The sequence below is a fragment of the Thermobia domestica genome, chromosome 11 (assembly GCF_964235325.1).
Source record: "Thermobia domestica chromosome 11, izTheDome1.hap1.1, whole genome shotgun sequence".
Lineage (NCBI taxonomy): Eukaryota > Metazoa > Arthropoda > Insecta > Zygentoma > Lepismatidae > Thermobia > Thermobia domestica.
The window spans coordinates 154,989,570-155,013,271 of NC_137464.1; the positions used below are offsets into that span (position 1 = coordinate 154,989,570).

Here is a 23,702-nt window from a genome sequence, read left to right on the forward strand (position 1 = left end):
CGAAAAAACGAAAAACGAAAATTTTTTCGAAAAACGAAAAACGAAAAATTTTTCGAAAAACGAAAAACGAAAAATTTTTCGAAAAACGAAAAATTTTTCGAAAAAACGAAAAACGAAAAATTTTTCGAAAAAGCGAAAAACGAAAAAACGAAAAATGAAATTTCCGAAAATCGAAAAACAGATTTTTCGAAAAAGGCCATCCCTAATTATTATAATAAAACTGATACGATAACATCTCATTTTGGATTAAGGCCTAACCATATACCAAAAGTCATTCCATTTAACTTTGCACTTTGGCCGTGGTGATCAGGCACACATAGTTACATCCATTTTTTTATATATATATATGTACTATAGTGATTCAAAATTTTATTTTTTCAGTAGTTAGGTCCTCTGAAAACTCACAGGCTTTGTGTCTTGAAAGTCAAGTAGTAGTATAAATCGTATTTCTATCATTGCAATTACAAATATCAATATTCAGAAAATGCCTACAGTTCTTTTTTCACAGATACTCATCTGAGGTAATAAACAGAAACAAATGAAAACGGAAGGGTTATGGAGGCCTTGAAAGTAAAACGTAGACAAATTCACCAGTGTTCAGAAGGATATTTTTAAATCACGCTTGACCCTACTCATACGAGCTAAATACGCGGTTCTGGTTAGTTATCCGTTTTCGGCACGTAGCAGAAATATAGCAGAAATCCAGGCGCGGTCACTGGCGGTCTTCGTGGTCAAGTGTACTAGCGCAGTGGGCTAGTAATTATAATTGCTTTTGGTGAATGTTCAATCCCGGGCCAAGGAATTTCTTTTATTTTTATATTTTATTTTTTGAATTTTTATAACACTTTTCATTAAAATAAGATGAATAATACTCAAAAAGTGATTTACTTACGTTACGCGTGCAGTTTTGCTACACGAGTCCATAGTGTAGGCAGTAGTAGTAGTAGTAAGAGTAGTATCTGTAGTGGTAGTAGGAGCGGGTTAGAAGCCCCGCAGGGCTCGTTTTGTTCCATCTTGACTGCCATGATATTAATTTAACCGTAGCTGCTTCTTTAATTTATAAAAAGTGACAATTTTCTTCTATTACTATAATACACAGTACATACGCCAGAAGGTTTGGACAATCGCAAACTGCAAAAAATCAGAAACTTGTATTTAGTTCCTATGGCTAGAGTCGAGGACGAAAAAATATACTGTTCAGAAGATACTGTCTACAGTGCAGTAAGACGAGTGGGTCGGGATCAGAGTGGGTCATGGTGGATTCTGGGTCAGTGGGTCACATGCTATTGACCCATGACCCACTGACCCACTCCAATTGTGATCTGATGGTGGGATACTTGGTTCGTTCCCAAGCCAGGTAAGCTTGAGGTGGACCTCGTGCTCGTGGGTTTTCTCGGGACCTCCAGCTTTTTCCCACTTTCTCCTTCCATTAATTCGTCCATCATAATTGATTTGCTTTAATCATGGTCTCACTTAATCTAACATACATAATCGTGGAACATTAAACGCAAAGATCACGAAATATCAAATGTGTTAATAACAGTATGTCAGAAGTGCCTAATGACATGAAGAGTTGAAACTAAACTTTGTGTGGGGATAATACTCAAAAAAACAATGGAATACGTGTTTTTTCGGAAAAATCTGTTTTAGGGGGAAAAACACCCAAAAGTTTGATATTTGACAGCCGAAAATCAAAAAAGGACCGAAGGGAACGAAACTGTGCACAGATATTCTAGGCCCGAAATAAGGGAATATGTGTTTCATATTTTCCTGGAAAAAGCGGTTGGGTGGGCACGGACTCCGCAAAACCTTTGATCATCAAATATCAAAATTGCTAATAACAGTATGTCAAAAGCGCTTAACCCTTTTAAGTTTTTTCGGTCGTTTTCGACCGATATTGTAGTGTCTTAAAGATTCGACTAAAAGAGAACTAAGAATGCTATTTAGTTCCGTTTTTTTTTTTTTTTAATTTTCCAAGAGAGGAGGCATTCAAGAAAGCCTTGGAAGGGTCTATACGCTTCCGAGCGTCAGAACATAGGGGGTATGACGTCATCAATTTACAAATTCCCTTTTTTTTACTGAAGTCTAACTTGAACATTTTTTGGTGAGCTTTTCTTTAATCCTAGAATCCTAACATTTTCCATAAGCAATCAGTGGACTCATTAGTTTTTATGAGAATTTTTTCGGATCTCTTCGTCAACATAGAAGGGGGGGTTCAGAGGGATAAAAAGGTAAAAAAGGGATATTTTTGGACCAAAAATCCCACTTTCGCGATTCTTGCTCCGCTCGGCTACATGATAGGGACATTTGAGTGATACTTTCTGAAAACCTACTCGATTCTGAAGAGAACGACGTATGAATCATCATCCTACGATAATTAGGGACGTGTCAGGAAATTTTTAAAGTTTGTATAGTATCCTTGCGAAATTTCGGAAATATTCGCAAAAGAGGAACATATTTTCCCCGCCCTTAGTATTGAAGATAAGAGATTGGTATTTGGCACAAGCAATTAGCACACTACCTAGTATTTTTGAAAGTGATTTTTGGATCTCTATGTTTACCCAGGGCCGCGCCAGAGGGCTCCAAACCGGGGAAAAGGATTTTTTCAGCAAAAATCCCCATTTTCCTCACTTTTTCCTTCCTTAGGGATGTCCGAGGGACATGCGGATGATACGATCTGAAAGGCTACTCCATTATGAACAAAACGAGGTATGAACCATAATTTTACGATCATTAGGGACGTGTCAGAATTTTTTTAATTTGTAGGGTTATTTTAGGGAATTTTTGGGCGTTTTTTGATGCTCTCTCAACATGGGTAAAAAATGTTCCCGTCCTTACTATTCAAGACAGGAAATTCTAATTTGTCACAAGTAATTAGTACACTACGTAGTATTTTTCCAAATTTTTGGAGGTTTGTGCGCAGACCCGGTAGAGCCTCAGGGGGCCCCAAACTTTGAAGAAGTTTTTTTGAGCAAAAAACCCCGATTTTCCCACAAATAATTCCCTTGTGGTACATCATAGGGACATATAAGTGGTGCCGTTTGAAAGGCTGTTCCATTCTGAGAAAAACAGGATATGAACCATGATCCTAGGATAAATAGGGATGACACTGTCGCTGCTTATCTGAGACTCAAGAAAAACGCCGAAAAAGGCAAGAATTTAAAAGGGTTATAGGTCATGAAGAGTTGCAACAAAACTTCGTGTAGAGCCAATACGCAAATAGGAAACGAATGTTTCTTTTTTCATTTTCTGCGGCAAAAGTTTTGCGAAAGCCTCCACCAAAAAATGTGCAAGTTGACGCCCTAAAGGCAAGAAGAAGTGGACTGGAGTGAATGTAATTGTGCACAAATATTGTATACGTAAAATGAGGGAATATGTTTTTCGTATTTTCCTTAAAAAACAGTTGGGTGGGGCGCAAACCTTCGAATTAGCAAAAGGGCTAATAAGCATACGTCAGAAGTACGTAAAGGATATGGAGAATTGCAACAAACCTTTTTAGAGGCAATACGCAAAAAGTAAGCGAACACGTATTTTTAGTTTGTGTGGAGAAGCAGTGTTGCGGCCAAGACCTCGTCCGAAAAAAGCAAGCATTATCGTTGAAGTGCAGGAAGGAGGGATCGAAGCGAATAAAATTGTGTGTAGATATTGTATATGTAAAATTAATGCAATTCGTGTTTACCAATTGTCCCTATCCGATTGGCTTCAAATTTGGCACATCAAAAGTAAACAAAAATAAATCGACACGTTTTTTTCTTTATGTGGCAATTGCTCGTTTGTCCTGTTTGTACAATCCGCTGCAAAAAACCTGCAACATGAGGATGTAAGTTTATTGTGAAACTACGCCTAACAGCACAGGGAATGAACATAACGTCTAAGTGGAACGAATCACGCCAGCATAAACCTCGGCCTCCTCCCGTGCACACTTACTTTGGAACAAAATACTTCGTCATTTAACAATAAACTTATATGCTCATGTTGCAGGTTTTTTGCCGCGCATTGTACCACGCTAGAGTGCGCAATGTTCAGTCTTCGAACTTGAACTTTTAAGGGTTGAAGCAGGACACACGCGAAATTCACTGTATAGATTCTATCGGTTACAGGGTGGCCACTCACCTGGAAAACCTGGAAAACCGGGAAAAGTCAGGGAAATTTTTAATTCTGGAAAAGTCAGGGAATTTTGATGAAAAACCGGGAATTTTTACTCGGGGGAAAATTTACGTTCTGCTGTATTCCTAGCCATTTAGGCGGTTTATTTATATACAAAATAGCTTTGGTCGCTGGGGGCTTCGCCCCCAGATCTCTCATTCGTTCCAGGTTTCGTTTATCTAGCTCTGCTGGTTTGGGCTGTGTATACTTTCTTCATGTTCTTTTGTCATTTAGTGCTGCCCATGAATTGATCTGGAGCGAAATCGAGATCATTTTGTAATTAACACACTTGTTTTGTTCGATGGCTGCTCGATTTTCAGAATTCGCTCGGGGCTGCGCCCCTGCATCCCGTGATTAATATAAAGGCTGAACGGTAGTTGAGTTCTGCCGGAAGAGTTCCGAATTTGTTTCGGATTTCACAAAATGTGTGGAATTTTGGTTAATGCGTGTATTTCTATGTGGAATCAAAAACTGTGGATTCCACATGCATTTGTACTCAGTGGCGGCAGTACTTTCTGCGACACACGATTAATTGGCTATGCTTTTTACAGATATTTGACCTTTTGACCACCAATTTGAGGTAATGGCATTCCCCTCCCCCCTAGTTTTTACACCCAATTCCGCTACTGCATGTACTACTGTTCTTTAAAAAAAAAAAGCTACAAACAAAATTTTCTGATTTCTTAAAAGCACATTTTATTAAAGCTCATTTACTTCAGTCCCGTTGTTTTGTTACACAATATTTCCTATCTATGTCGACCTGTTCCCCGGTTGCATAACCACCGCACGTCATTGCTGACACGACAAAACCTTTGGGACCCGGGCCTACCTGAAGTTGTTAATGCCGGCTTTCTAGACCGAAGTCCGCTACTTCTTAATAGAGGTAGCTCCATAATTCTCCTCTCCATACTCTCTGTGGAAACGGGCTATTATTAGCCACATGGAAGGCAAAAAACACACTGCAGCTGTGAAGAACTCTCTAGTAACTCGGCCGATAACAACTTTTTGTCAGCAAAAGAATGCAGTGGAATGTAGTGGTCAGAGTCCAGGTCCTTCTTGTCCCGCTGAAGAACTGGTTGTAAGTAAAGAGATGCTGGTGGCTTCCGAAGAATCTATTAAAAATAAACATGCTAATGTTATGGAGTCGTTTCTAGTGTCTGAGTCAGTAACTAAAGCTGAAGTTCTGTGGTGTTTGCAGGCAGTAATGGAACACTTGTCATTCCGATCTGCTTTCCGACTGGCAACAAATTTCAAGCTCATGTTCCCTGATAGAGAAATTTGTAGTAAGATGCAATTGCAACGTACCAGATTAGCTTATACTATCGTTCATGGTCTTGGACGACTTTTTAAAGGTGATCTTCTCAAAGAAATAGAAGCTTGCAAGCATTATGTTATTGGGTTTGATGAAAGCCTTAACAAAGTCTCGCAAAAGCAGCAAATAGACCTTACGATTCGGTTTTGGAACAATGAAAGAAACAAAGTGCCAGCAAGATATTTAAATTCAGTGTTCCTCGGACATTCAACGTCAGCAGACATTCAAGTTAGTTTCAAGAATGGTATCTTAGGTTTGAACCTCAAGAAAATTGTTCAAGTTTCGATAGATGGCCCACATGTTAACTTCAAATTTTTAAGTGACCTGCAGAAAGATCTTGCAAGTTCACCTTCAGATCCAATTCTTCTTGATATTGAAAGTTGTTGGCTGCATACTATGAATTGTGCTTTTAAAGCTGCAATGCAAGCAACAGGTTGGAAATTAGAAGAATTCCGAAGGTATTTTAGGTCATTCATCTATTGGTAAAAGTTCACTATTTTAACACTAACCGTTTCCTACCTATGGCGTATTTTATAGTATTTCAGGGGGCGCCTTTAACCCTTACAATATTTCTCCCCATAAAGAAAAACACGTGTCGATTTCTGTTTACTCTTGGTGTGCCAAATTTGAAGCAAATCGGAAGGGGACAATTGGGGAACACAAATTGTCTTATTTTACATATACAATATCTAAACAATTTCATTCGCTGCGATTCACTCCTTCCTGTACTTCTACGATTATATTTACTTTTTTTAGAGGAGGTCTTGGCTCCAACACTGCTTCACACAAAATAAAATACATGTTCGCTTACTTTTTGCGTATTGTCCCTCCAAACGTTTCTTTGCAGTTCTCTATATCCTTTAGGCACTTCTTACGTATAGTGATAAGCACTTTTCATAATTCGTACTCAAAGCTTTGGAAGGGTTTGTACCCCACCCAACTTTTTTAAAAAGAAAAATACGAAACACATATTCCCTCGTCTTACTTATACAGTATCTGTACACAGTTACATTCACTTCAGTCCACCTCTTCTTGTCTTTAGGGCATTAACTTTCACAAATTTTGGTGGGGGCTTTTGCACTCTAAAACAGTTTTTCCGCGGAAAACGAAAAGAAAAAGAAATATTCGTTTCCCTTTTGCGTATAGGAACTAAATACACGTTTCTGATTTTTTGCAGTTTGCGATTGTCCAAACCTTCTGGTGTATGTATTGTGTATTATAGTAATAGAAGAAAATTGTCACTTTGTTGGAATTTAAGAAAACTGAAGAAGCTGCTGAGGTTACATTAATATCATGACAGTAGAGGTGGAACAAAACGCGCCCTGCGGGGCTTTTAACCCGCTCCTACTACTACTACTACTACTACCACTTCTCTTACTTCTACTGCCTATACTATGGATTCGTGTAGCAAAACTGCACGCGTAACGTAAGTAAATAACTTTTTTGAGTATTATTTATCGTATTTTAATGAAAAAAGCGTTATGAAAATTTAAAGAATAAAATATAAAAGCAAAAAAAAATTCCTTGGCTAGGGTTTGAACCTTCATCAAAAGCAATTATAATTACTAGCCCATTGCGCTGGTACACTCGACCACGAAGACCGCCAGTAACAGCCTCTGGATTTCTGCTACGTGCCGAAAACGGATAACTAACCAGAACCGCGTATTTAGCTCCTATGAGTAGGGTCGAGCATGATTTCAAAATATTCTTTTGAACACTGGTGAATTTGTATACGTTTCTACTTTCAAGCCTCCATTACCCTTCCTTTTTCTTCTCTTGTGTTTACTTACCGCAGATGAGTATCTCTAAGTGAAGAAAGAACTGTAGGCATTTTCTGAATATTGATATTTGTAATTGCGATAATAGCAATAGGATTTATATACCACTTGTCTTTCAAGCAGGCACAGGACTTCCCGCTTCGAGACTAGAAATGAAAAAAATTAAGGAAGGATGAAACACAATAAAATGAAAAATGAAGGATCAGCGTTAAAAATTAAGAAAAAAAATACAAGAAGCTTTTGGTTACTCTTTCTTATGAGGAGATTTGTACTACTTGCAATACATGGTGGCGAGGTGAGCGAAATATCCTGGAAAAGTCAGGGTATTTGAAATTTCTAGAAAAGTTACGGAATTCTCAGAATTTCTGCTACTAGTCAGGGAGATTTCAAGCTTCCGAAAGGATAGTGCCTTTGTGTAACAGCTTGAACATTTTTTTTTATCATAATTTTTCGTCATCGCATTGTTGCAGTATCAAACATGTTATTTTAAAGCCAATTTTCTACTGCTCTTTTCACCTGTCATTTGGAACAGACAGTAGTTGACGGAATATTAAAGACAACAATTTATGTGGAAAGAAATTTATGTTAACATTTGATTCAACAGAGGGAAGAACAGTGTAAAATTTTTACAAGATATTATTGAGTATGTACACTCATGTCCAAAATGATTGTCGCATATCTATAACTGTCTTCTTGTAAGAATATAATTTGATAATGATTTTGTGGGGTACTTTTAATACTGATACTACGTGTATAACCGGGAAATGTATATTTGTGGTAAACTTCATAGAAAATGAATTATAAATGTGAAAATTAGAATGAGTAACACAAAATGTTGCTAAATGGACACGAAAGTTTTATGTCCGTTTTATTGTTCTTATTTACTACTCTTTCGACACAAAATTTTCCATACATGTCTTTGCCGATTATACACCTACTAACATTATAAGAAATGCCGGGCGAATTCGTTATCAAATTATATTTCTACAACAACATATTTATAGACATGCGACGATAATTTTGGACATGAGTGTACATTTTGTAATAGTGAATTTGTAGTTTTTATAATAGTTGAGGTCTTAATGAAAGGAAAATTGTTATATTTGAATGAACAGAGGAAGAACGTAAATATTGTAAAATCTTACTTTTTTTATTACTTTACTCATTTCTTCATAATTTCTGATTAAAATACTTATTAACATATCCTCATTTAATTGTCCTAACAAACTAATGTATGTTGATAGTAAAGTAGTTTAGATTCATAGAGCTCCTGGTCCTTCAGAATTTCATGTTACGACCCCTCCCCCGTTACGATATCCTGGTTAAACGAACCAATATTTGTTCCAGTAGAACAGTGTAGAATGATCGAGCCTCTGGTGTGATGACCGTAGTATTTCGTGTCACGGATCCCCCCTTCACGAAATCCTGGCTACGTGCCTGTTTCAAAACACACAGCCTATTAGGTTTTAGAGGAGCTAACTACTGAAATACATTTTTTATCAATATAATATAAATATTATTATATAAGAAATGGATGTAACTCTGTGTGCCTGATCATCACGGCCAAATTGCAAAGTCAAATGAAATGACTTTTGGTATATAGTTAGGCCTTAATCCAAAGTGAGATGTTATCAGTTTTATTATAATAAAATCTTAAGGGGTAGTGGGGATCCAAATTTTTGCGAAACAAATTGAGTATCTCACAAGCCGTTAAACGTACAGAGGTGAAATTCAGTATATTAACTCTATTGAAAATGAACAGAACGCCACAAAGCATCTTTTAAAATTCTTCTTTATGATGGGGGTGGCACTTTCTATATATGCAAAATTGATAGTGAAAAAATTGATTGGTTTGTAAAAATAATTCAAACTCTTGATTATTCAGAATTTAACATGATTTTATTACAAGTATAAACTCTTTAGTCAGTAAAGAATAGGCCGTGGATCATGTGTCAGAGTTGATGACGATGTGTTTTGGTGGGTGGTGGGTCAGAGTGGGTCATGTTGGGTGGTGGGTCAGAGTGGTTCACGGTGAGTTGTGGGTAACGATGGGTGGTGGATCAAGTTGTTCATTGACCCACGTTATCACTGCCTCAGATAATTCAGTGCTCACGGTCCCGTGTTCGATTCCCGGTGTCTTATCCTTTGAAATTGTATGTCCTCGATGTATCTGTGTTCGTGTCCCTGTCGTTCAAGGTTACTGAAAATAAGTGTAAAACTAGTATTACTAAGTATAATAGACACAAGTTACGGAGATACTTTCGGTGAATCAGAAAAGAAAATAGTCTGAGGCATCAGATTCCAGTTAAGGGGTCGAATTACTCGTAAAAACAGTTTCTCCTTCATGTCCTTGCGTGTTTGTATGTCTATTTTTGTTTTTTAATTTAAATTTAAAGTCTCTCTTCTATAGTATTTTATCATGACCGAAATCAGTGTGTTTTGTCGTTATCGTAAAAGTCTGCAATTCGCTACATACACGAATGTTTTTTGACTTACTTAACAGATCAGTCTTAGCGTAGTGGCGTGAGCATTCGTTTCGTAATGCAGGGGTCCCGGGAACGATTCCCGCTCTGGTAAATAGTTTTTACCGAACTACAATATTCATACTTTTGATGTGTAATAAAATGAAAAATACTCAATTTCTTTCGGTCTTACAAGTTAGAGTGGAAACGGCTTTCTTCGCACAGGAAATATTGTACTAGCAATATGACGTCACATGTCTGTCTACAACCTTGATTCGTTCTGTAGGAGAACGTAACGTGGTTAGCAAACAATTCATGCATCCATAAGGACCATGCTTAGAGCCTAGTATGGGGTCATAAATGTGTCTGAAACGATGTTGTTTCCTGGCAGTTATTCCAAACACCTTCCACTATTACTCCTACTGCTAGAAATAATAATATTTTCGTTCGCCATTTCCAACACGTTCCATATATCCGCTCAACCAAAATTTGTAAATTGGAACTATTCTTTTTTATATTCATATGTATATTTTGTTAAAATATCAATATAACGCATACATAATCCAAAGTCTTTTATCCAAAGAAAGCATCTTACTATGTATTGTAACGAAGACAAATCCTACTTAGTTTCTGTTTAAGCATCTGTAGTTTCGATATTAATATTGCCCAGGAGCTGACACCTTCTTCTGCCCCCTCGTTTCCTTTCGGAAACATATCAGTCGAAAGTATCTCTTATCCTTTCTTTTTCTTTTCCTATCAACTTCAGTATGCTTGTTTACATTGCAATAGGACATACTATTGAGGTCTTAAATCTTTAGTAGTAATAATAATAATTAACGTTTTTAAAGTTGCCCTAAAATTAGACAAAACTTACAGATAAGTAGGGATTTCGGGAGTTTGTTCGGACATCCAGGACATACCTCTGCAACTTCGAAAATTTTAAGCGAAAGCGTTCCACTACAGTTTCATGTAGAAAGTATTCTACTGTAGGTTTTAAGGAAAATAACTGCAATAAAAATAACTGAATATCACTGAACAGTAAGGCATATAATAAACTACCTTTTAGGATATACAGAAGTAATTATAAAAGCTTTGCTACAAAAATACCTACACAGAACATGATAAATTCTACGAGCTCCGAAATACAAAGTAACAAAATAACGTATAAGATTCAGTCTAGAAAGCAATTGTTACTTAAAGAATGGATGTACATTATTTCGAGAATCGAGATAAAACGAGAAATGTTTACGATACTTTTCGTCTCGTCTCAACTCTCATCTCCAAAGCGAGACGATTATTTGAGTTATCCTTGTCCCGTCTCGAACGTAAAATGTTAGTTCTCGTCTCAATTTTCTTTGTTTTGTTTTACAAACGAGATGAGAAATTCCTCTTCTCGTGGGTAACACTAAACAAAACTGAAATATTCTTGCCAAATATCACGTTTCTGGTTGTAATGTTATGCCCTGAGTTATAATAAGCTCCTAACTTTTAATTTTCTATTAGATAATAATAATTATTATTAGTTTATTATTATTAATACTTTTGTTACTCGTTCGATCCCAGCTCGCGCCGTGTGGACTTTGTGGTGGACAAATACCGTGCTCGTGGGTTTTCTCGGGGTTCTCCCGTTTCCTCCCACTTTCTTCATTCCACCATTTCATTCATTTCTCATAATCACCGTCTCCTTTAGCCTAACCGGCATAAGCGTGGGACATAAAATCTAAAGATTTCATTTCATTTTTTTCATTTCACTTTTCTATCTCCTAAAGATTTGATAGTTCAAGTATTGAAACTAGTGCTGTCGAAATCGGTTTTTGAAAAAACCGAAAACCGGTTTTTGAAAAAAGTGAAATTTCATAAAACCGAAATGTCGGTTTTGAAAACCGCTTTTGCGGTTTCGGTTTTTAAAACCGCTTTTGCGGTTTCGGTTTTCAAAACCGCATTTGCGGTTTCGGTTTTGAAAACCGTTTTTGCGGTTTCGGTTTTGAAAACCGCTTTTGCTGTTTCGGTTTTGAAAACCGCATTTGCGGTTTCGGTTTTCAAAACCGCATTTGCGGTTTCGGTTTTCAAAACCGTTTTTGCGGTTTCGGTTTTCAGAAAACCGGTTTTCTCAAAAAACGAAAACTGCAAAAGTCTCAAAAATTCGACAGCACTAATGTCAAGTAATGACGAGAAAACAGCAAAGAATCTTTTCCATCTTCGACTCACAGTTGCCAGATGGAGGAAAAAAATGCTCAAAATTTGCAGAGGGGAAAGAAGATATTTTTTCTTAAAATGTCTTAATGTGTAGGGAAATTCTTGTTTAGTATACTTTTACAATTGGCAGAATAAAAAAAATAAGTTGCAGTTTCTCACAAAGAGGCGCGGCTATCGTTATTGGGAAGTAAAATGATATACAGTAGAATAAAATATGATCGGCGTTCCCTTCACGTATGAACTATTGCAGGTGTCTGGGACTTGCAATAAGAAACCAGTCAACACATGCAAAACCACATTCTCATTTATCGGAGTGGCAACAAATCAACAATAAAATTGTGTATTGCGATCTATTTTTTTTTCTTTTCTTTTTTTTTAAGAAATGGAGGTGGTGTTTTTTGTTAACATAAGAAAGAGTGGCAGTAGTATTTAAAAACAAGGTGAAAGAGTAATGATAATATATAAGATCTCAGTCTAAGTGGATGAGATTTCAAGTTGGATTTCATGAGTTGCAGGTGTAGTGATCTTAAATAGGGATATACCTTATTTTCTATTTAGCTTAGTGTTGTCATATTACCCGATTTTTGCGGGTACCACCCGATTTTCAGGTTCTGTATTCGTCCCTCGCTTAAACGTATCTTAATCACGAAAAACCACCCGCATTTTGGGATTGAAGAAAAATCTAAGACGACTTAATGGATAAAGTCTTGGCACATTCAACGTAAACCGCTACAACTCTGACAATCTTAACCGCTACACCTCTGATTTTTATATATTTCGTAAACTAGATCACAAGGAACACGAATCTGAAGGATTTTTGACATTCCGACTTCCGGAACTCGAGATATTAAAACTTTAATATAGATATATTCTCTATACGAAAAATATTATGTCCTGTGAGATATATAAAGGTAACCAAGAAAGTTCTGTCGCTTTTTGTGGAGTGTGAACGGGAGGAAGGAAAATTGCATAATATGAATAAAATTAACAAAATAATTAATATGTTAGAATGGAAATGTGGGAGGAGACTTTATATGTACTCTGAAAATTACTTTAATTAATGCAACCTCCAGTCACAAAGATAATTTACTAAATTTAGTTCAGTCGGTAGAGTCTTAAGTGGAATTAAATTAAAATTTTGAAAAGTAAAACAAGATATTCTTTAGCATGAAACTCTAATTTTCAGGTAATCTGTGGTTTTAACACCCATCCTGCATGTGAAAGATACCCAAAATACGCACATCGCTTTCATGATTCATTCACGAACCCAGCTTCTGGCCTGAAAAGGAAACAAATAGACAAAAGGGTAACACATACCTTACGGCCATACTGTAGACAAGAAAGAAGTTCAAATTTCCATTGGTAATCCTTTTTAATGCACCACTTCAATATTTCAGATGCACAGAATATTGTGTTTTACAGTAGCACACGCGCGCGCACAGTCTCGCAATGAGACCAGAAAAAAAATAATTTTACTAAAAATATTTCTCTTTGAAAATTTTATCAAACTTTCTGAGCTCTCATTTTTAATTGTTCGTGCACGGTTTTGTACTTGCGCCGATATCTTCTCACTTGCAGTGTCTCTGCATCTCACTACGGTATACACTTCCCTGTAGTATTTCTTCCGTTTTCGGCGACCATTCTCCGTCTTCTCCTGTCGTGCTGCTAGGCTCTTCCACCAGTCGTACTCCCTCTAACTTTGGAGTTCTGCTGCATTAGCGGCGGTTCTATGGGTAGACCTCTGTGTGATGGGACTAGTGAATAGCTGTATATATGCTGAAAGTTCACACTAGCCTGTCATATTGCTAAAACCTTAAAAATAGGTTTGCAATCTACCTCAAACGTGACCGGTTTTGTGACGTAAAAGGCAGTTAGAAACTAAAACACTGACATGTTCAACACATATCTGAACACAACGAATATCGATTATAAAGTTTCAAGTAACTGGCGGTAAAAATAATAACTCCGACTTTCGTGTCCGATGTACACGATTCACGATCCAAGAAGCAACTGTCCTCCTGGTTGTGTCCCGTAATGTTATATTCACCTCCAGGTTCATTGTTTGCTCCAACTTTGGGTCGGGCCAAACCACTATAGCCCGCTTCACCCGAAATAGGTGTGGGAGGTACATCCCTCACCTGTAGGCTTCCAATGACCTAGATATTTCGGTAGTCAACACTTTTTCAAATTCTTTTGCCATTTATAGCTCACTTCAATTACATCGTTTACAGTCACTATGCGTGTTGGATAGCTTATTTGTCAATCTTTCATTTAGTGTATGACACTCACTAACACTGTGCTGTATATAATAGAAAAATTAAAATAAACACCAAAATTATTCACACTTGATCACTTGACAGGTTTACGTACACAACTTGACAAGTGGTACCACCTAGTGGCGACACCGGTAACTGTTTGTCCAAGTGACATTGAATATTGCAAATTTCTGAAACTGATGCATTGAAGGATTTGGCTTATTATTTGATTACTCATGTTAATTATACAATTTAAATGAGCTACACAAAATGCTAACATATAAATTGAACCCTAAACAAGGCTGTCGTAGCCTGACACATCAAAATAAGCATAGTAAAACTATTTGAGAGTTCTCCTCTCTTGCAACAGTAGTGCATTTCGTCTGGGTTTAAAAATAAAAAAAAAACAAAAACTGAGGTGTGTGTTCGTCTTTTGAATACTTCCCACAACCATCAACTAGGTCCGTACTGCTATTAGTACAAGCCATTTGTAGTAATCAAAATATATATCGAGCTAAATATATCTAAAACTACGGAAACACCCAGAAAGTTTATTTACATAACCAAAATACATAACATCACACATACTAGTATAACAAATCATGTATTAGCGGAGCAGACGAAATAATCTTTTAACAGAGACATCTTGCGGATGTCACTGTACTACTACAAACAGAGTTCTAGACGACTACCACTATGACCCAAGTGGACTCGTCCACAATTTTGAATTTGTCAACTTCCCTTTCTCTGACGGTAGTTCGTTGACCAAGCGACGCTTCTAGAGACAAACATGCTAAAAGTAGGTGTGTCTTAAAAAACTAGCACCTCTTTGTATCCTGGATTCTCTCATAGATACGCTAAAAATTTTGATTTTGAAAGCATTGTATTTGTGGACTCAGTGTCGCTGTAGTGGCAGTGTATGCTCCTACCTACAACTACCCTAGGAATTGAGACTAGCTATCCATATATGTGAAAACTGGAGCTCATAGATATTCTACCCATATAAAGATGGTTACCTTGATTCCTATATCTTCCACGACGTGGGAGACCAAGGCTCCGTTAGGAACACAGGCTTTCTTTAAGTTTTTTTTGTAAGTCCTTCGCTGCTTCTCTGCCAGCAAAATAGCGTATCTAATCTATAGAATGTTCTGTCTTCTTCGAAGTCAATATTATATTAAAATATCATTGCTCCAATCTGATGTCCCGTCCTGATGTTAGTCAATGTTCAAATTACATATTCAAAATAACACTATATATACATAAAAATACCAATAAGATACATGCTCCCACTGATACGTATGCAAATTCTAATAAACTTCATATGCAAATCCCTAATTAAATGGTAAAAATATTCATACATTGACGCAAAATTTAAATATGTAAATCTAATCAAAACACAGTTCATGTGTCGTTCACATTATTCCCCTCCTAAGGAAATGCAACCGTTAATTCCTTAATCGTTGCATTTTCTCAGAAGAGGTTCCAATACACTTTACATATATAACATACATATTCCGTATCTGCAATACTTTAAACAAAATTTCCCTAATTACACATGAATATATCCTAACACTAATAACATATAACATAATCACTAACATGTCATAATCACATCATAAATTGTCACACTATGCTAAAATTCTCTCTCTGCATTATTTAACAGTATTTCTCTGCAATATTATCACTCAGCGCAACAACTCTCTTGTTTGGCAGAAGTAAGGAGGTGCGTCTGTGAGTGTAAACATCTTCAGCTTTCCTTCCTGCATGACGTGCTGTGTTTACTTCCTTCTTCCCCTACGTCATCTGGTCAGCTGGGTCCTGAGGAGGCGTGACTTCACGCGGTACGTATTTCTTCAGGTGAAACACGTTTCTTTTCATTAACACTTCTCTCGTCTCAGGATCACCGAGAGTGCACACATTATTCTGCGCAGTGGAGAGGGTGATGTAAGGTCCCGTGTATAGGAGAAGCATTTTTTTTGTTATGCCAGAGAAAGCGTCAGACTTGGGAAAAGCTCTCACCAGTACCAAATCTCCAACCTCGAAACGCGCTGGCTCGCGACGTTTATCGAAGGCCTTCTTTCTTCGCTGTGCTGACTTCTTCAGATTTCTTGCTTGTAGCTCGACATAATACTGTAACGACTTGTGTCTCTCAACTTCTGGGATCTCGAATAATCTCACCAATTCTCTAGATGGTGATTCTCCCAGGTGAACTTGATATGGACTTAAACCAGTCGACAGATGTACGCTTGAGTTGAGAGACTTTTCGATTTTCTCCAGATGTTTGGGCCATTCCTTCTGCTTGTCATGGCACAATTTTCGTAACATTCTCACTGTCGATTTCACACCCACCTCAGCCATATTTCCTTGGGGATAGTACGGAGTACTATAGATGGGCTTAAGGTTTAAGTCCGAGAGTTCCTTCTTCCACTTGGCACTTGAAAACTGTGTCCCATTGTCTGTCAATATGATCTCGGCAGACGGACACAGTTTCAGGAACTCCTTCAGCTTCTTCAACGCTGTGTCTGTGGTGGCCCTTCTGCACGCATACAGTCCTATCAACTTCGAGAAAGCATCCACGCATACAAGGATGTACGACACGTTGCCTACCCCCACAGGGAGAGGCCCCAACCAGTCCAAGCAAATCATGTACCCAGGACGACGCACTGAAACAGGGTTCAGTGGTCCCGAACGATACATGTGAGGGGGGGATGCTTTCTGGCACAAACCACAGGAAGCTGAGAACTTCTTTATGGCACTCCTCATCTTCGGCCATACAAAATATTCGGTCAACATCGGTACGAGTTTGCTAGCAGACAGATGCCCTCGCTCATTGTGGTTATATTCCAACAATGGCTGCACAAGCACTTCCGGTATGCAAATCCGTAAACCAGAGCGGTCACGTTTGCATAGCCGTCCATTTGAGAGCAAGTACTGGTGGTTCTCGCTGGCGGTTTTCCCTGAGTTTTCCTGGTTCTGCAGCTTTCTCTTGACGTCGCCAAATACAGGGTCAGAAGTTTGCAGCTCTGGCAACACTGCAATCAGTTCCCTCAACTGACTCGGAATGTCTGTCAGTATAGTCATAAGTGATTCATTCAACACTAGTTTCTTAGCTTTATCAAATTGAACCCCTGTATTTGGTGGGTACCTGGAGTGGTAATCACTTAAGTTGTCCTTAGACTTCACATACTCGAACTCAAATGAAAGCATGTTCAAAGTTAGTACCCAACGCATCAAACGCTGTGACGTAAGCCTACATAACAGCAGAAAACGTATTGATTGATGGTCGCTGCGAATTTTGAAGTGGTTGCCTACCAAATAGTGCTTAAACTTGCACACGCCATCAATTACACCTGCCATCTCTTTCTCTGAAATCCCATAATTACGTTCTGCTGCATTGAAGATGCGTGACGTCATCCCTATTACACGGACCTCGCCATTGTCTTCCAGTTGATAAAGATGCGACGAACAACTTACGTCGGAAGCGTCGCATTCCAAAATAAGTTGTCTGTCAGGGAGCGGCTTCTTCAGCACTACTTTTTCTCTGAAGACTTCACGTATCTTTTGAAACGCTACGTCATGACATGGCAACCATTGAAATTTCACTCCCTTCTTTAACAACTGAAACAATGGATACAATATTTCTGAATACTGCGTACTGAATATTCTGTAGAATTGACAGTACCCAATAAAACTCCTTACTTCTTTCACATTTCTGGGTTTACGAAATTCCATAACCTTCTCCAGTTTCTCCTGCGACTTTTCAATTCCAGCAGGCGAGAGGTCATAGCCAAGAATTGAAATTCTCCGGCGTGCAAATTGACACTTTTTCAGTCTTAGGGTGAGGCCTCCTACTTTTAACTTTCCTAAGACAATATCAAGATGACGCAAGTGTTCTTCGAAAGAAAAGGACGATATTGTTACGTCATCAACATAATGGCCACAAAATTCACGACACTCATCTCCGAGAATGGAATTGATCGCACGCACACATGAAGCTAAACTCTGCTTGGTCCCAAATGGTAGCTTCTTAAATACATACGTTATTCCGTCGTGAAGGAAACCTAAATATTTCTGGCTGTTTTCTTCCACAAGAATTTGTTGAAATGAATCCACTGCATCCAAACTTGAAAACCAACGTTTTTCACATAAATCTTGTAATGTACACAGTGCAGGGATTGGCTGGTCGAATTCTGAGCGCGTAATGGCCCCGAGCTTACGCGCATCCAGGCAAGTTCTTAAGGTCCCATTCTTCTTTGGAACAATCACCAGTGGGCTAAGATAAGTGGGATGCTTCTTTATTATACCCCAAGCCAACCAACGATTAATGGTATTAGTTACAGCCGTTCTGTGTCGAAGAGGGTAAGGATACATCCTTGTCTTCATGGGTCGGTCATCGGTCACTTCAATGGAATGGTAGTAGTCCCTAATGGTACCGGGCTTCTCATCAAATATGCGTCGATGTTTGTAGAGCACGTCGTACAACTTTTGCTTCTCCTCCCCACTCAAATCCGTATACTTTTCGACATGATCTCTGATATCGTCGGGTGTAGCCTGGGTTCGAACCTTCGCCCATTCCTGTGGCGAGTAAACAACATTCGCAAGTTCGGCTGCAGTTGGGAACTTCCCATCATCCAACTGGCTGCGCAGGGTAGCCAACTCTTGCTGGTGGCCTCCACGTGCTGACGCTCGCTCGAACTGCTCCGTAGTCAGCGGTCCTCTCCTCGACACGCACATACTACTAGCTGTGGGATTCTCACAATCAACCACATCCTCTTCGAACTCCCAGGATAATTTTCTTATGAATAGATCTTCTTCCTCTACTTCAATGTCTCGAAAAGAAACTTCTATATGGTGGGGGTGATTAAGCAAAAGGACGTTTTTCTCATAATCTAAAATCGCCCTACTATCTACAAAGAACTGTGAACCCAAAATGAGTTTACGGTTGAGCCCTTTCACTATTATTGCCGAAGTATAGTACTCCTTATCTGCAATAATAAGTTCTAACAATACTTGGCCGATAATCGACGCCACGGAGCGACCGAACGCTGAACTAACTCTAATGTTTGAAGATTTGATGAACGCTGGTGGGGGGTCTCGCTGACGTATTACTTCCCAACATTGCAATGAAATAGCTGATATGCTAGCTCCACTATCCAATAATGCCAGAATTTTACTATTAAATAAACCTACTTCTACCTCGGGAAGTGTTACCAAATTGTTATTGGGTAGTTTTTCGGTTGAACTGTCTAAAAGGTTTCTAAAGATCGCATTCGTCTCGTCAAACAATTTCCTGTTTATTTTAATTTTGTTCCCATTTCTCTGTAACAACATAATTTCAGGATGACGAATGTCGTTGTTTCCTTCACGATCGAAATGTGTGGTGCTAATTATGCGTCTACAAGTTTCGCAATCCCCATTCTCAAGTGTCTCTATAGTCTTTACATGCGTCTCTCTACTTTCTTCTTTTTCTTCTTCTAAATCAGTGTTATACTCTATAACATAATTACGCATATTCTCAGAAATAGATTTCGCCGGTTGAACCTGAATATCCAGTACGCAAGTATTCAAGTCACCGCTCTGAGAACATGCGGACAGTTCTCAGTGGCGTTGACTAGTTCCTGGGCTGTTCGCACGCGAGTTGCCTCGAGACGAGACTTGTCTCGAGGACTGTTCAGTCCTTTCGTCATGAATTCGGAGCTGACTAACCTCCGCCGCATAGTCATTGTTACGATTGTTATCGCGTGGCTGCGTGTTACCACGACCCCTATTCCTTCCACGTCTTTGCCCCCGATTGTTCTGATTTCCTGTTCGAGAACCTCCAGTGTCACGAGACTGACCACTGGAATTTCTCGAACGCCAATTGCCATTATTATTATTATTTCTATTGCTATTGCCTCTTCTCGTACCCCTATTGTGATAAGGCCCATTGTCCCTGTGGAACCTTCTGTCTCTAGTGGGGTTACTCGGCCTACTGTTTCGTGGGGGGGAAGGTCGTCCAGTTTCTTCTTCTTCTTCCTCTACTGTAAGTGCGTTTATTCCCCTCCTATTATTGTTACTTGGTGGCTGGTACGTGGACTGTAGCTCACCAACAATACTTAATAACTCTTCTATAGTGCGAGGTTTCGATGAAACGATGCATCTATAGATAGAGAATGGCAATTGTCGTGGCAAAACTCTCAAAAGTACCTGGGGAGGCAAAGGGGGGTCGAGAATACTGTTGGTGTGTAGCAACTCCAACAAGTATTCAGTCGGTTTCTTATTTCCCCGTGTCTCAAAACGTGACGTCAAAATGGAGGCGCGGAGATTAGCAAGTTTTTCTTCGCTGAGATAGGCGTCCTTGAAATGCCTAACAAGATCCTGATACGTGTTGCATTTCTTCAGCGTGACTTGTAACCACTGACGTGAGATGCCACGAAAGCAGTGGGAAGAAAATGCCAGCCGTCTCTCCTCTGGAACACCCGTTAGATCGAAATAATTCTCCAGCTCTACTAGAAAATTGTGGGCCTGAACCTCCGATTCGCCTCCCGTAAACACAGGAAGAGACAGATCTCTGTGTAGTAGTCCTAATGCCGACGCTACCTGGCAAGTAGCCACGCTACCATTACTACTGTTGTTGTTGATGTTTTGAGGGGGAGGGGCAGCCTGCTCATCTGAGTGCTCACACCTGGGGAGCTCAGGGAACTGTCTCGCATGGCTCGGTCCAGCGACCGGCGTGTCGACTCTCTCATGCGAGACAGAGGCTGTATTTTGACATATGGAACCGTTTTCTCTCACCGACTCCTTTAACAGTTCTAGCTGTTCCTCCCATCTCAGTTCTGCTCTACGTAGTTTTGATTGCAAATGACCCACTGAACTATCTACGGTGGCCTTCACACGATCAGTAGAAACGGCGGCTACATTTTCCCCCACTCTCTCCATGTCACCACGTAAATGGCTGACATCCCGAGAGACCTGAGCGAGGTCTGAACCAAGGACCTCAGAAATCTCGCCTATCTTATTTTCAGTGTGTACCTCCAATTCACTGATCCTATTTTCGGTTGCCTCTACTGACGTCTTTAGTTCTTGGCAGGATGCTGCGATCTTGGATTCCAGAGCTTCCGCTGAGGAATCAATTCTGGCCTCTAGCTCTGTCACATTCTGAAGCATTTCATGCCGGAAACTGGCAGTGATCTGCTTCTCGACAGCCTCTAACCTCTCTAGCATCGCTCTACTAGAGTTCTCCTGCCTACTTGCTAACTCCTCTAACGTTCTCTCATGTGTCTTTTCTATATTTTTCTCCTGTTTCTCTAATTTCTCTGAAATTTCTAGGAGGGACTTTTCTTGCTTCTTTTCTTGATTTTCTTGCTTCTTTTCCTGTTTTTCGAGCTTATCAGAAATCTCCCTTAACATGTGAAAAAGTGACGCGAGACACGGGTCAGTTACAGATGTGACTTGCGCTGAGGTGCTAGGAATCGGTTCCCTAACCTGCTCCGATTCATTAGCCCTTTCACTAACGGTGCTTTCTCCAGGCGGAACTACTTCCTGGAGAGAGGTGTTTACGTTGCCTACAGAATCGCTCACGGTGTCCTGAGACTCCGATGGAAACTCCATTAGTTGCGCAAATTGTTCGTTAATTACACTGTCGCCTGCAGAGCCTTCCATCACCTTATCTTGCCTACGCGTTATTACCATAAATGTGATTATGAGTTCTAGTAAACAAATATGTGCTCTAAAATGCCTAACTGGTTTCTCTAATTAGTATTCCCCTCCAAAAAGGTTTAGAAATTTTCAACACACTTCAAAATAATAAATGCATATGACACACAAAAATAACACACACATAAATGGTAAACTTTCTGGATGGCAGCGCGACAACCTGAAAGAAAAACATCTACTGACATCCGCGTCTGGCTTGTACTAAATTATCGTGAAAACGTTGGGTACCTTTCATGTTTGTGGCAACAAATTCGAATGAACAGAAAAATGAAAAACAAGACTTTAATTTAATTCTCTTGCCACAACATTTAATACTAAAACAAAATTTTGAAAAGGGACATTACTATAAAACATGCATCCAGGATGGTGTGTGTGCCGAGCCCCACGCGCACGGCAGCCAAGTTCTTTGTGAACGGGAGGAAGGAAGATTGCATAATATGAATAAAATTAACAAAATAATTAATATGTTAGAATGGAAATGTGGGAGGAGACTTTATATGTACTCTGAAAATTACTTTAATTAATGCAACCTCCAGTCACAAAGATAATTTACTAAATTTAGTTCAGTCGGTAGAGTCTTAAGTGGAATTAAATTAAAATTTTGAAAAGTAAAACAAGATATTCTTTAGCATGAAACTCTAATTTTCAGGTAATCTGTGGTTTTAACACCCATCCTGCATGTGAAAGATACCCAAAATACGCACATCGCTTTCATGATTCATTCACGAACCCAGCTTCTGGCCTGAAAAGGAAACAAATAGACAAAAGGGTAACACATACCTTACGGCCATACTGTAGACAAGAAAGAAGTTCAAATTTCCATTGGTAATCCTTTTTAATGCACCACTTCAATATTTCAGATGCACAGAATATTGTGTTTTACAGTAGCACACGCGCGCGCACAGTCTCGCAATGAGACCAGAAAAAAAATAATTTTACTAAAAATATTTCTCTTTGAAAATTTTATCAAACTTTCTGAGCTCTCATTTTTAATTGTTCGTGCACGGTTTTGTACTTGCGCCGATATCTTCTCACTTGCAGTGTCTCTGCATCTCACTACGGTATACACTTCCCTGTAGTATTTCTTCCGTTTTCGGCGACCATTCTCCGTCTTCTGTCGTGCTGCTAGGCTCTTCCACCAGTCGTACTCCCTCTAACTTTGGAGTTCTGCTGCATTAGCGGCGGTTCTATGGGTAGACCTCTGTGTGATGGGACTAGTGAATAGCTGTATATATGCTGAAAGTTCACACTAGCCTGTCATTATATGGTGCACTGAAATTATATTGCACTAAACGCGCCTAAGTTATACAAGCGTAAAGGCTCAGTCTCTTGTATTAAACGGCATTTAAATACACTGCACGGTATTTTAGTATTGGTGATTGCCTAAAGAGTCAGGCGTAGAGTTTGTTTTTACCAATACTGTGCCTAACTGCAAACAAAATTAACATGTGATACGGCGTATGACATAATACTGCCAACGTTACTACTTGAGCGAAGCACTTCACAAAATATACGTGGAAGCATTGTCTCTTCACACTAGTAACACTTAGTAAATGTTTTAATTAATATAAAATCACTTTGCAGACATTTCCGCAAACCGCACTTTGGTAAATGTTAGTAGTACCTCCTACGCTCTCATTCTACCAAAAGAATATGAGTTCAGCGTTAACGAAGATAAACTAGCGGTAAATTAGTGCTTAGTGCACATTTAATATAACACACGCACTATGTATATGGTTTGAAACTAAAACACTGACATGTTCAACACATATCTGAACACAACGAATGTCGATTATAAAGTTTCAAGTAACTGGCGGTAAAAATAATAACTCCGACTTTCGTGTCCGATGTACACGAT

General features: G+C 39.0%; 1 protein-coding gene across 2 annotated transcripts in view; it reads left to right on the forward strand.

The window, feature by feature from the left end:
- Positions 1–23,702, forward strand: part of LOC145664507 (ubiquitin carboxyl-terminal hydrolase 31-like) — a 363,896-nt gene that overhangs the window by 140,650 nt on the left and 199,544 nt on the right. The window lies entirely within an intron of this gene.